This window comes from Cynocephalus volans, chromosome 10, assembly GCF_027409185.1.
Source record: "Cynocephalus volans isolate mCynVol1 chromosome 10, mCynVol1.pri, whole genome shotgun sequence".
Lineage (NCBI taxonomy): Eukaryota > Metazoa > Chordata > Mammalia > Dermoptera > Cynocephalidae > Cynocephalus > Cynocephalus volans.
In genome coordinates, this window is record NC_084469.1 from 114247362 (window position 1) to 114257969 (window position 10608).

Below are 10608 nucleotides of genomic sequence, written 5' to 3' on the forward strand. Positions count from 1 at the left end.
TGGAACAGTCACCACACTGTAATGAAGCCCAAGCAACCTGTGGACAGGACAACAAAAAGAGAAACAGCAACTCCAGCCCACAGCCCCGGCTGGATGCCCAGCCAGCAGCCAGCATGATATAAGTGTACCATAAGTTAAATTTATGAACAAAATAAATGTTCATTGTTTTAAGCTAGAGCTCATGCAAATCTGGCCTACTGCATATTTTTGTAAGTAAAGTTTCATTGGAACACAACCACGCCCAGTCATTTATGTATGTCTATAACATCTTCCACACTGCACCGGAGTTGAGTAGTTGTGACAGACACCATGTAACTCATAAAGCCTGAAATATTTACCATCTAGTCCTTCACAGAAAATGTTTACCAAGCCCTGTGCATTAGTCTGTGAGTGCTGCCATCACAAAATGCCACAGACTGGGTGGCTTAGACAACAGAAATTTCTTTTCTCACAGTTCTGGAGGCCAAAAGTTCAAGATCAGGGTTCTGGCTGATTCATTTTCTAGTGAGGGTTCTGTTTCTGGCTTGCTAAGGGCCACCTTCTTTCTCTGTCAGGACCCAAGTCTCTCCTCTCAGTGCATCTGCTTCATGTTCCTCCTGTCCACAGACCAACTTTCTGTGCAGCAATCTGCCCTTTCCATCCTGGCAGCTACTAACCTGTACTCACAGGGTCCTGATTCCTCACTCACGGGAGAGAGTTTCTGCTTGGGTCAGGTATCCAGCCCTGATCCAGTCAGCTCTGATCAGGGAGTAGCATCCTGCCATGAGATGGCAAGAAGGAGACAGGATTGGCATTTCTAGTGCAAGTAGAGGAAGCACATTGTGAACCAAAAATTGGGATGTGTTTTGTTGGTGGGACAAATGATTTGAAATTGAGAATGGAAGAGCTTTGAAAAAATGGTAGGTATAATTTTACTTCCTTACCAGGAACTAGAACTATCTATGTCCCCAGGGAGCATTTTCACTGGTCGTTCAATTACAATTTGAAAACAATTATGAAAAGAGAGGTGTAGGAAGAAAGGAGGAAAAGGAGCAGGAGAATAATGCAGAAGCAATTTGGATAGATTACTAAGAAAAAGAGAGGCTATGATGGTGATGCTGGTGATGGTGATAATGATGGTGATGGTGATGGTGATGATGATGGTGATGATGGTGATGGTGATGATGGTGATGGTGATGATGGTGATGGTGATGGTGATGATGGTGATGCTGGTGATGGTGATGATGATGGTGATGATGATGATGGTGTTGATGGTGGTGATGGTGATGATGATGGTGATGCTGGTGATGATGATGCTGGTGATGCTGGTGATGGTGACAGTCATAATGATGGTAATGATGGTGATGATGGTGGTGATTGTGGTGATGGTGGTGATGGTGATGATGTGATGATGGAGATGATGGTGACAATGATGATATGGTGATGATGATGGTGGTGATGGTGACAATGTTGGTGATGATGGTGATGGTGATGATGATGGTGTTGGTGATGATGACGATGGTGATGATGATGATGATGATGGTGATGATGATGGTGATGATGGTGATGGTGATGATGATGGTGATGGTGATGATGATGATGATGGTGATGGTGATGGTGATGATGGTGATGATGATGGTGATGGTGATGATGATGGTGATGATGGTGATGATGGTGATGATGATGATGGTGTTGATGGTGTGATGGTGATGATGATGATAGTGTTGATGGTGGTGATGGTGATGATGCTGATGATGATGATGATGATGATGCTGGTGATGCTGGTGATGGTGACAGTCATAATGATGGTAATGATGGTGATGATGGTGGTGATTGTGGTGATGGTGGTGATGGTGGTGATGGTGATGATGTGATGATGGAGATGATGGTGACAATGATGATATGGTGATGACGATGGTGGTGATGGTGACAATGATGGTGATGATGGTGATGATGACGGTGTTGGTGATGATGACAATGGTGATGATGGTGATGGTGATGATGATGGTGATGATGGTGATGATGATGGTGATGGTGATGGTGATGATGGTGATGATGATGATGGTGATGGTGATGATGATGGTGATGCTGGTGATGCTGGTGATGGTGACAGTCATAATGATGGTAATGATGGTGATGATGGTGGTGATCGTGGTGATGGTGGTGATGGTGATGATTTGATGATGGAGATGATGGTGACAATGATGATATGGTGATGATGATGGTGGTGATGGTGACAATGATAATGATGATGACAATGGTTATACTGATGACGGTAATGATGGTGGTGATGATGATGATGGTGATGGTGACAACCACCAGGTCAAGGAAGTGAACTTTATCAGCACTCCCAAAACCCACTATATCCCTCCCCAATCCTAACCTTCCCTCTACCCCAGACAGAACTATTAATCTGAATTTATGATCATCTTTGGTTTTTTTTTATAGTTTTACCACCTGTGTATATGCATCCCAAGCACTGTAGTTTAGTTTTGCCTGTTTTTGAAATTTATGTGACTGGAATCATACTATATGCATTCTTTTTTGCCCAAAATTGTGCTTGAAATTCATCCATGTGGTTGTGTCTCCAGGGCTCACTTGTTCTCTTAGCTGAATAATATTCCACTATATGAATATACCAAACATTATCACCCATTCTACCATAAGTAGATGTTTGGGTTGTTTCCAATTTGTGGCTATTAAAAACAACTGCTTTCACTTTCTTGTCTATTTATTCTGGAACGTGTGCACGCATTTCATTACCCAGGGACACGCGTTCACTCTCAGGACTCACCTTAAACATCCCTCTCCAGGGATTTCTGGGCCAGTTTAGGTGTCTCTTTTCTGAGCTCTGCCAGCACCCTGTGCTCCCTTCCTCATTAGAGCACATATCACTCTGCCATGTCATTATCTTTTAATTCATGGTCTCACCTACTCAGATGGGGTGGGGGGAGCACTGCCAGGTAGGACCCTGTCAGATTTCTCTTGTTTTCCTCAGTGCCTGGCACGAAGTCTGGCACACAGCATGGATGCAATCATTGTATTTTGAGCAAATGGTGAATGAACAAACAAATGAATGAATGGTAGGCACCCCCTAAATATCTGTTGAGTCAAAGCTTGTCACATAAAGTGAAGGGCACAGTGGAAGGCGCTTTTAAGACGCTCCCTCGTCTGTGGCTTTCCAATCTACATTTTAACCTTGTTTGACACCAACAGATATCACCAACATGGCACTTGCGGACACAATCTACATGATGCAGGGAGGGTCACAGAGGCCTCACTCACCCCTCCCTGCTCAGCAGATGGTGTGTCAGACACATGAAGACATCCAAGGAAACGCTTCCCCAGTTGGATTGCTTTTACTTATTCCTTCCTCCTTGACTGCCTCCAAGGGCTAATAAGTGTGATTAGACCTCATTAGGACGAGGCAGCTAGTGGTTTCCCTGTGCCTTTTTCTTACCTACTGTGTACCCGGTTCATCCATCCCAATGGAAGATGACTGCGCAGGGAGGGCAGCCAGAAGAAGCTCATGGGGGGAGGGGCTTGAGCTTTTACAGGTTGGTGGGTGTATCCCAGTCAAAGCCAGCGTGAAAACGCTCAGAGGTTGGGGAGATGAATCCAGAAGTCACAGGAGCAGACTGGAGCTTCCGCCAGCATAGACTAGCTTCATTCCACGTGCAGTCCAGGCCAGGTGGTTCACTTCCATCCTATTAGTGAAGGTTTTCATCCGAGCCCACAGATCACAAGGCCCTCCCTGACCCAGTGTCTGCTGAGCCCTCCTGCCGCCTCCCTCTTTACTCCACACTTTCATTTCCTATAAGCCTACTTTTTCGGGATGGTTTCTGCCTTGCCATATTCTGTTCCCTCTGCCTGGCATATTCTTTCATGTCTCACCTGGGTAACCTCTTCTCCCAGGAAGGCTGCCTGGCCCCCCACCCATCCAAACCCAGGATGGGAGCTGTTGCCTGTGCTCCACAGCCCCTTGGACCATCAGAATTGGAGCACATGGCACTGATTCAAGCACACGGCCCAGCCTTGTTTCGTTATTAGCATTCACTGCCACATGCCAAAGGGCAGGACCCTGGTCTGCTGTGTTCACATGCTCTCCCCAGCTCAGTGTCTGTATGTGTCAGTGCTCAATAAATACGTTCGAGTGGCCAAATGACTAAATAAGGTGGTAAAGTATTTTCTCAGGATCACAGAGCAACTGAGAGGTCATGGGGGAGGAGGAAAATTGTCCCTTTTCCAGACCTGTCCCCAACCTTGCCTTCTGCCAAGATAGGTCAGGAAGGCCTTTTCCTTCTCCCCTCCAGTGCCTGTCTCTTGTGCCATCTCAAGCCTGAAGCGGACATAGGGTTGCCCAGGACCCATTTCCCCTTGCTTAAGGCAAAAACATTTTGATATCTACCCTATTCTCAGCCCATGCGTTGAATGGGCTTCACCCAGGTGCTGACAACCTGTTTTAGACCCTGAATCCAGCAGTACCTTAAGCCAGACTACCTCTGAACTTACCCACTTCCCAAAGTACAGATGCCAACAAATTTCTTTTTTGCCTAAATCACTTTGAATTGGGTTTTCCGACATTTGAAAAGGATCTTGAAAAAAATCCCAGCTTCGTTGAGCAGTGATTCCCATACCATAAATTCACTCTTAAAGTGTACAGTTCAACATTTTTCATAATTCATAAAGTTGTGAACTATCATCACTATATAAATTTACCTTTTATCACCCCAGAAAGAAACTCTGTGTCCATTAGCAATATCCCCGTTTCCTCATCCTCCCACCAGCTGCCAACCATGAACCTATTTTCTGTTTCCATGGATTTGCCTGTTTTGGATATTTCGTATAAATAAAATCATAAATAGTAACATGTGCTCTTTTATGACTGGCTTCTTTCACTTGCATGACATTTTTGAGATCACTTCATGCTGTAGCAGGTATCAGAACCTGCCTCCTTTTTACGGGCAATTCACGTTTCACTGTATGGATGGACCATATTTTGTTTATCCATCCATCAGTGGATGGATATTTGGGGTGTTTCGACTTTGGGGCTATTATGAACACGCATGTACAAGTTTTGGGGTGAGCATGAATTTTCTTATTAATATTATTTTTTTACATTCTAGGATGTTGTTGTGGAGCAGTTGGGAGGGAGGGGGAGAGGACAAAGGGGAAGGAAATGGGATGGAAGAAGATGGATGGAGGAAGGGAAGGGTGGGATTGAGGCATGTGGCACCCCTCCTCGTTCCCACAGGGGAGACAGGAGGCTTCCAGTGGTGGCTTGGTCATTGCTGGGCTGGGTGCAGATGACGGGGGTGTGACAAAAGCCTTTGCCCCCTACCACCCCAGCTCAGGAACCCAGGGCCCTTCTCACTGTGGCTCAGTGGTTGTCACAGGGCTGGTTGCACATGTCGGGGGGCATGGCTGAGGCCCTTGCCCCTGACCACCTTGGCTCAGGAGAGCCTGGGGTGCTTCCTGCAGCAGCTCAGTGGTCATCGCTGGGGTGGTCGCATGTGTTGGGGGTGTGTAGTCCTCGGTCCCCAACCTTGGGACTGGTTGCAGGTGTCAGGCGGCATGGCTGAGGCCCCTGGCCCTCCCCCCTTTCTGGCTTGGTAGCCCAGGGGACTTCCAGTCCCTCTAGGTGTTATAGGTGTTCTTTGGTGAAATGAGACCTTTACTAGTTAATATAAACTTTGTCTCTGGTTGTGAGTACTTTGTTTTTTCTTTCAGTTCTGTGTTGGATTATTTGCTGATCCCACCACTTAAACTCTGTGCTAGAACTAATTTGTTGCCCTTTGCGTACTTATAAAATGGGGGAACTTCCTGTGGAGACCAGCACTTGAGCTCTGTGGTTGAGCTGGATTGCTGCTTTGTTGCTGATCACCTAGGGAAGGCTTTTTGTGCAGCTCATGTTTTAATGGTTGACTTTATAGGTACTTCCGGGTCTAGTGAAATCTGGTGCACCTGGATTGTGTGGAAACTCTGGTCTGGGCCAGAGTCTTTTCATCAAACTGCACCCCATGCAGTTCTATATTCCTTTCCAGTCTCATCTGAGTGGTCCTATGCTGACAGGTTAGCTGTCCTTGCTGTGTCCCAGTGTTCCCCTGGTGGGCCTGTCTCCCCCACCACCCGTGCTCCAAATACTTCCCATGGATTGGGCCATATGCTGGTCCCTTGCAATGACCCACTGGCCTCTGAGTGGCTCCTTTCTTTCAACTGTTCTTGCTCCTCGCTCCTATGTGGGTCCATGGGAACCCTATTAGTGGTCTTGCTGGCCTGGGGGCCACCAAGGCCCTCTTCTGCCCTGCTGCCTCCAAGCAACTGCATCCAAGAGGCACAGCTGTGGCTTTTTTCAGCTCCTACTCTGTGTGTTCAGCAGCTCCAGCCTGGAAGTGGCCAGGATTCAAAACGGTTAGAATGGTTCTTTCTTTCTCTCATCGTGGTTTCTCCCTCCTTCATGCACTCCATAGGTCTCTCCTCCTCTTCCTCTGAGCTCTAGCGGCCCCAGCTTGGCTGTCATTGTTTTTCTATAGTTGTAAATTAGTTGATTTGTGGGAGAGAGTGACACAGGGTACTGTCTGTTCAGCCATCTTAACCAGAAGTCTGAACATGAATTTTCAATTCTCTTGGGTATGTATGTACCTTGGAGTGGGATTGCTGGGTCACGTGGTTACTCTACATTTTACCCTCTAGGGAGCTGTGAGACAGTTGTCCACAGTGGTGTGTGAGGCTCCAGTTTCTCTGCAACTTCTCTGATGCTTGCTTTTGCCTGGTTTTTGTTGGCAGCCCTCCTACAGGCGTGCAGTGGTGTCTCAGTGTGGTTGGATTTGCTGCTGAATATCTATCTTCTCATCTGCCCATTTGCTGTCTGTTTGCATGTCCTCTTTGAAGAAACTTGCCTATTCTGTTCCTTTGCCCATTTTAAAATTTATACTTTTATGATTGAGTTGTAGGCATTCTTTATGCATTCTGGATACAGTTTCCTTATCAGATACATGATTTGCAAACTTTCTTTCATTCTTCGAGTTGTCTTTTCACTTTCTTCCTGGTATTATTTGCAGCACCAAAGTTTTTAATTTTAATGGAGCCTGATGTATTTTTTTTTTCCTCTTGTCACTCGTGCTTTTAGTTTCATTGCCAAAGGATCCTGACACCCACCTTTACTGCAAGGGCTGCTCATGCCCATCCATCTGCCATGCTCCATGTCCTTGTAAGGACATCTCAGGTGTAGCAGCCTTGCCTCCCAACGGAGAGCCTTGTGCCCTGAGTAAGGGTGGGAACTAATGACAGAGCAAGAATTCAAACCAAATTCCACCCCTTTGGGGCCTGGAGACCCCGCAGTGTCCTTGACTCTGGGTGATTCACCTGGCTGTGACAGCTTCCCCAAGCTCCACCTTGTCTGAGAACACACCTTGCTCTGGGCCAACAGGAGGGAGTCTCCACCTTTGCCAGGTGAAGAGCCACCCCCTGCCCAGAAACACACACCCTTCACTCCAAACTCTCAATAGCTCCTCGACATTCACTCAGAAAACATGAGGCCAGGGCTGGGAGCACCACCAGGAACAAAACAGACATGGCCTTTGCCCTCGGGGCTGGCGTGTCATCGCACCACAGAGATTGACACTTTCTGTGGACAAATGGCAAACAAACATCATCACTGATAACTTAAAATCCAGTCTGGCTGGCAAGTGGTTATGTCAGTTAAGGAATCCCCTAACTGAATAACTAACTAACTAAAGAACTAAAGAACTTCCGGAGGCCTGGAGTGAGCTCAGAGATCTGTGTTCAGTCTTAACTCTGCCCCTTACTAACTGCGTGGCCTGGAGCAAGTCACTTAACCTTTCTGAGTCTCTGGGTCATTGCCTGTCAAACAGGAAGAAAAATATAGCCCCTCATCCCTGCACAGAATGAAGCCATGTGCACACAACCAATGTGAGCAACCGTCACTGTCGACAGCAACAATCTCTCCTGCTCATGGACTGAGAATTACCCCCAAATCCATACAGCAAGCCCACATGGGAGGCACCCCCAGAAAGGGAACAGAAGCCCCAAGAGGAGGGAGAGGCAGAGCCTGCTGGCCCGAGCTCTGCGTGTTTTCCGAAGAGATGGGGAGAGACAGCAGTGGTTCCCGTAACCCTCCCACGGGCCCACCTCCCTGACACCTTCCCCCCAAAGGGGCCAAGTCTCTGAAAAATGAAAGGTAGCTCCCCCGCACCAACAAAAAGTGTTGGGGACCCTTGAATGAGAGCTTTCTACTCTGCAGAGCAGCTTTTTAAAATGTGCTTTCTTCATATTACAACCATTGCAGTTATTATAGAAATTGTGCAAAATAAAGTCGCAAAAAAATGAAAATCACGCTCCTCCCGCTCTCTAGCAGTTACAACAGTTCACAGTCGGTTTATTTCCTTCCTGTTGTTGTTTCTGCACGTAGTTAACACAGGACATTTTACAAAATTAGGATCGTAATGAAAAGGCTGTTTCGCACTTTTTTCCCACTTTGCGGTGCATCCTGGACATTTTCCCTTTTCATTAAATTGTCTTCTACAGCCCAAGTTGATGGTTGCTAGTGTCCTTATATAACTGTTAATAACAGCAAACATACGCGATTATATTGTTTATATGGTGCTTTAGAGCTTAATGCTGTTTGCATAGTGCTTAGGTTTTTAATTGCTTTCCAGGTACTACGTCATTTACTCCTCACGACAACCATACAAAGGAATTATGACCCCATTTTACAGAGGAGGAAGCTGAATCATAGAGAGATGAAGCCACTTGCCTGAGGTCACACAGCAGCTAAATGGCAGAGCCAGGATTTGAACCCTGACAGTTTGGTTCCACACCCTCACTATGGGCAGGAACGAGACAGAGATGGCACCGGGGAGGGTAGGCTTCCTCCTCTCTGGGGCTCTGGGCTCACAATGTAACTGGTGCTGGGCTGTCTGTGCCCCAGCCACCCTGTTCCCAGGAGCTTGCCATGGGGGAGGTGGTGGTGCCTGTCTGTGTAGAGATGTGCACCCAACAGAAGCATTGGGAACCCACAGAATGCAAAGTTCCCATAGCTGCAGGGACACGGTAACGCGGGGTGGGAGGACATCCTCTTCTGCCCTCAGCTCCCACCCTGTTAGTCCCAAGCACCAAGTTCTGGAATGAGGACTGCCCCAGACTGCCGGGGGCAATGCCAGCTGACATCAGCACAGACAGGGGCCTCACTGGCCAATGGGAACCAGCAACTCCACAGCAACCTGAGCAGAAGAGCAGAGAATGGGCATTAATGGGCAAAATGGGCAACCTCCCTCTCCCTGGGAAGCCACCTAAGCCCCTGGGGCTTTTTAGGGGCGGGAGGAGGGACAGCCCAGGGAAGAAGGCAGGCATCTACTTCAGGCCAGGAGGGAGGGGTGTTGTTCAAGTGTACGTGGGCACTACTAGGAAGCTGGTATTCGTGCCCACAACTTAGACAGCAGGACACCTAATTTTATAGGCAGGCCAGCCCCCCAGTGCTGAAGGAGGGATCGCTCCCACCCTCACTCTTGTATCAACTGTGATGAATGGCCTCACACAGGAGGCAGTGCGGGCTAGTGGTTGGGGGCAAATGGTCTGGAGCCGACCGACTGAATCAAACTCCTAATTCCCTGGCATCCTGGCTGGGCAACCCTGGGCTCCATAACTTCCCGGAACCTCGGCTCCTTCTTCATCAGAGCAGCCACCTCCCAGGGTTGCTGCAAAGACAAGACAGGAACATCTGCTGTGTTCTATACAGGGTGTTGGCGGTGAGAGCTGAGCTACCATTCCAGATGCTTCCAGGTTGCATCTCTGGTGGCCTCCTTCACAGAAAGGCAAGGTCGAAGGGCATGTACATTTTGCAAACCTGCTGCCTGATGGTGCCGCCATTGCAGGACTGCTTGGCCTTCCATATGCACACGGTTGCCTGGATTCTTGTTCAAATGCGGGCTTTGGTCTGGCAGGGCCAGGGGTGCCCCAGATTCTGCCTTTGTAAGCTGGTACTGATGCTGCTCGTCTGCGGACCACATCCTGAGTAGCCGGCCCCCTGGTGTGCACAGGTTCTTTCCCACCACCCCTCCTGCAGGAAGCCTGGTGCAGACGAAAGTCCGGGGCAGTGTGTTAGTGGCCAGGCCAGACATGTGGTCACCGAAGCTGGACAAAGTCTGTTCTTGGGATAGTGCCTGAGCCTGGGCACAGCTCCTGCCCTGTCCATGGTACCCGAATCTATGCCATTAGCTGTCAATCCAGCCAGGCTGTTACCGCAGCCAATTCCTGTGAACCTGATCCACCCCAGAGAGGATTAGAGAGACGAGCTCTCTGTGCAGAGGCAACAGAGGGTACCGACCGCAAGGCATCCCAGGGAGGGCTGGAGCCCTGCGGGTGGAGGGCCAGAGGGCTTTCCTGCAGCCTCATGGCCTGCTGGCCTCAGTCCCCATGGCAGCCGGGAGAGCAGGCCCAGAGAGGTTCGTGGGTCGAGGGAGACCCCGTCTGGACGGTAGCGACCGTGCAGCACAGCAGCCGCTCTTTCCATGGCAAATCCCTACTTTAGGAAACCGCAGGCAGAGTGTGTGTGCTGGGCTCTGATTCCATCCCAAGAGGCTGCAAATGTCTGGCATTCCTTGGAGGGGG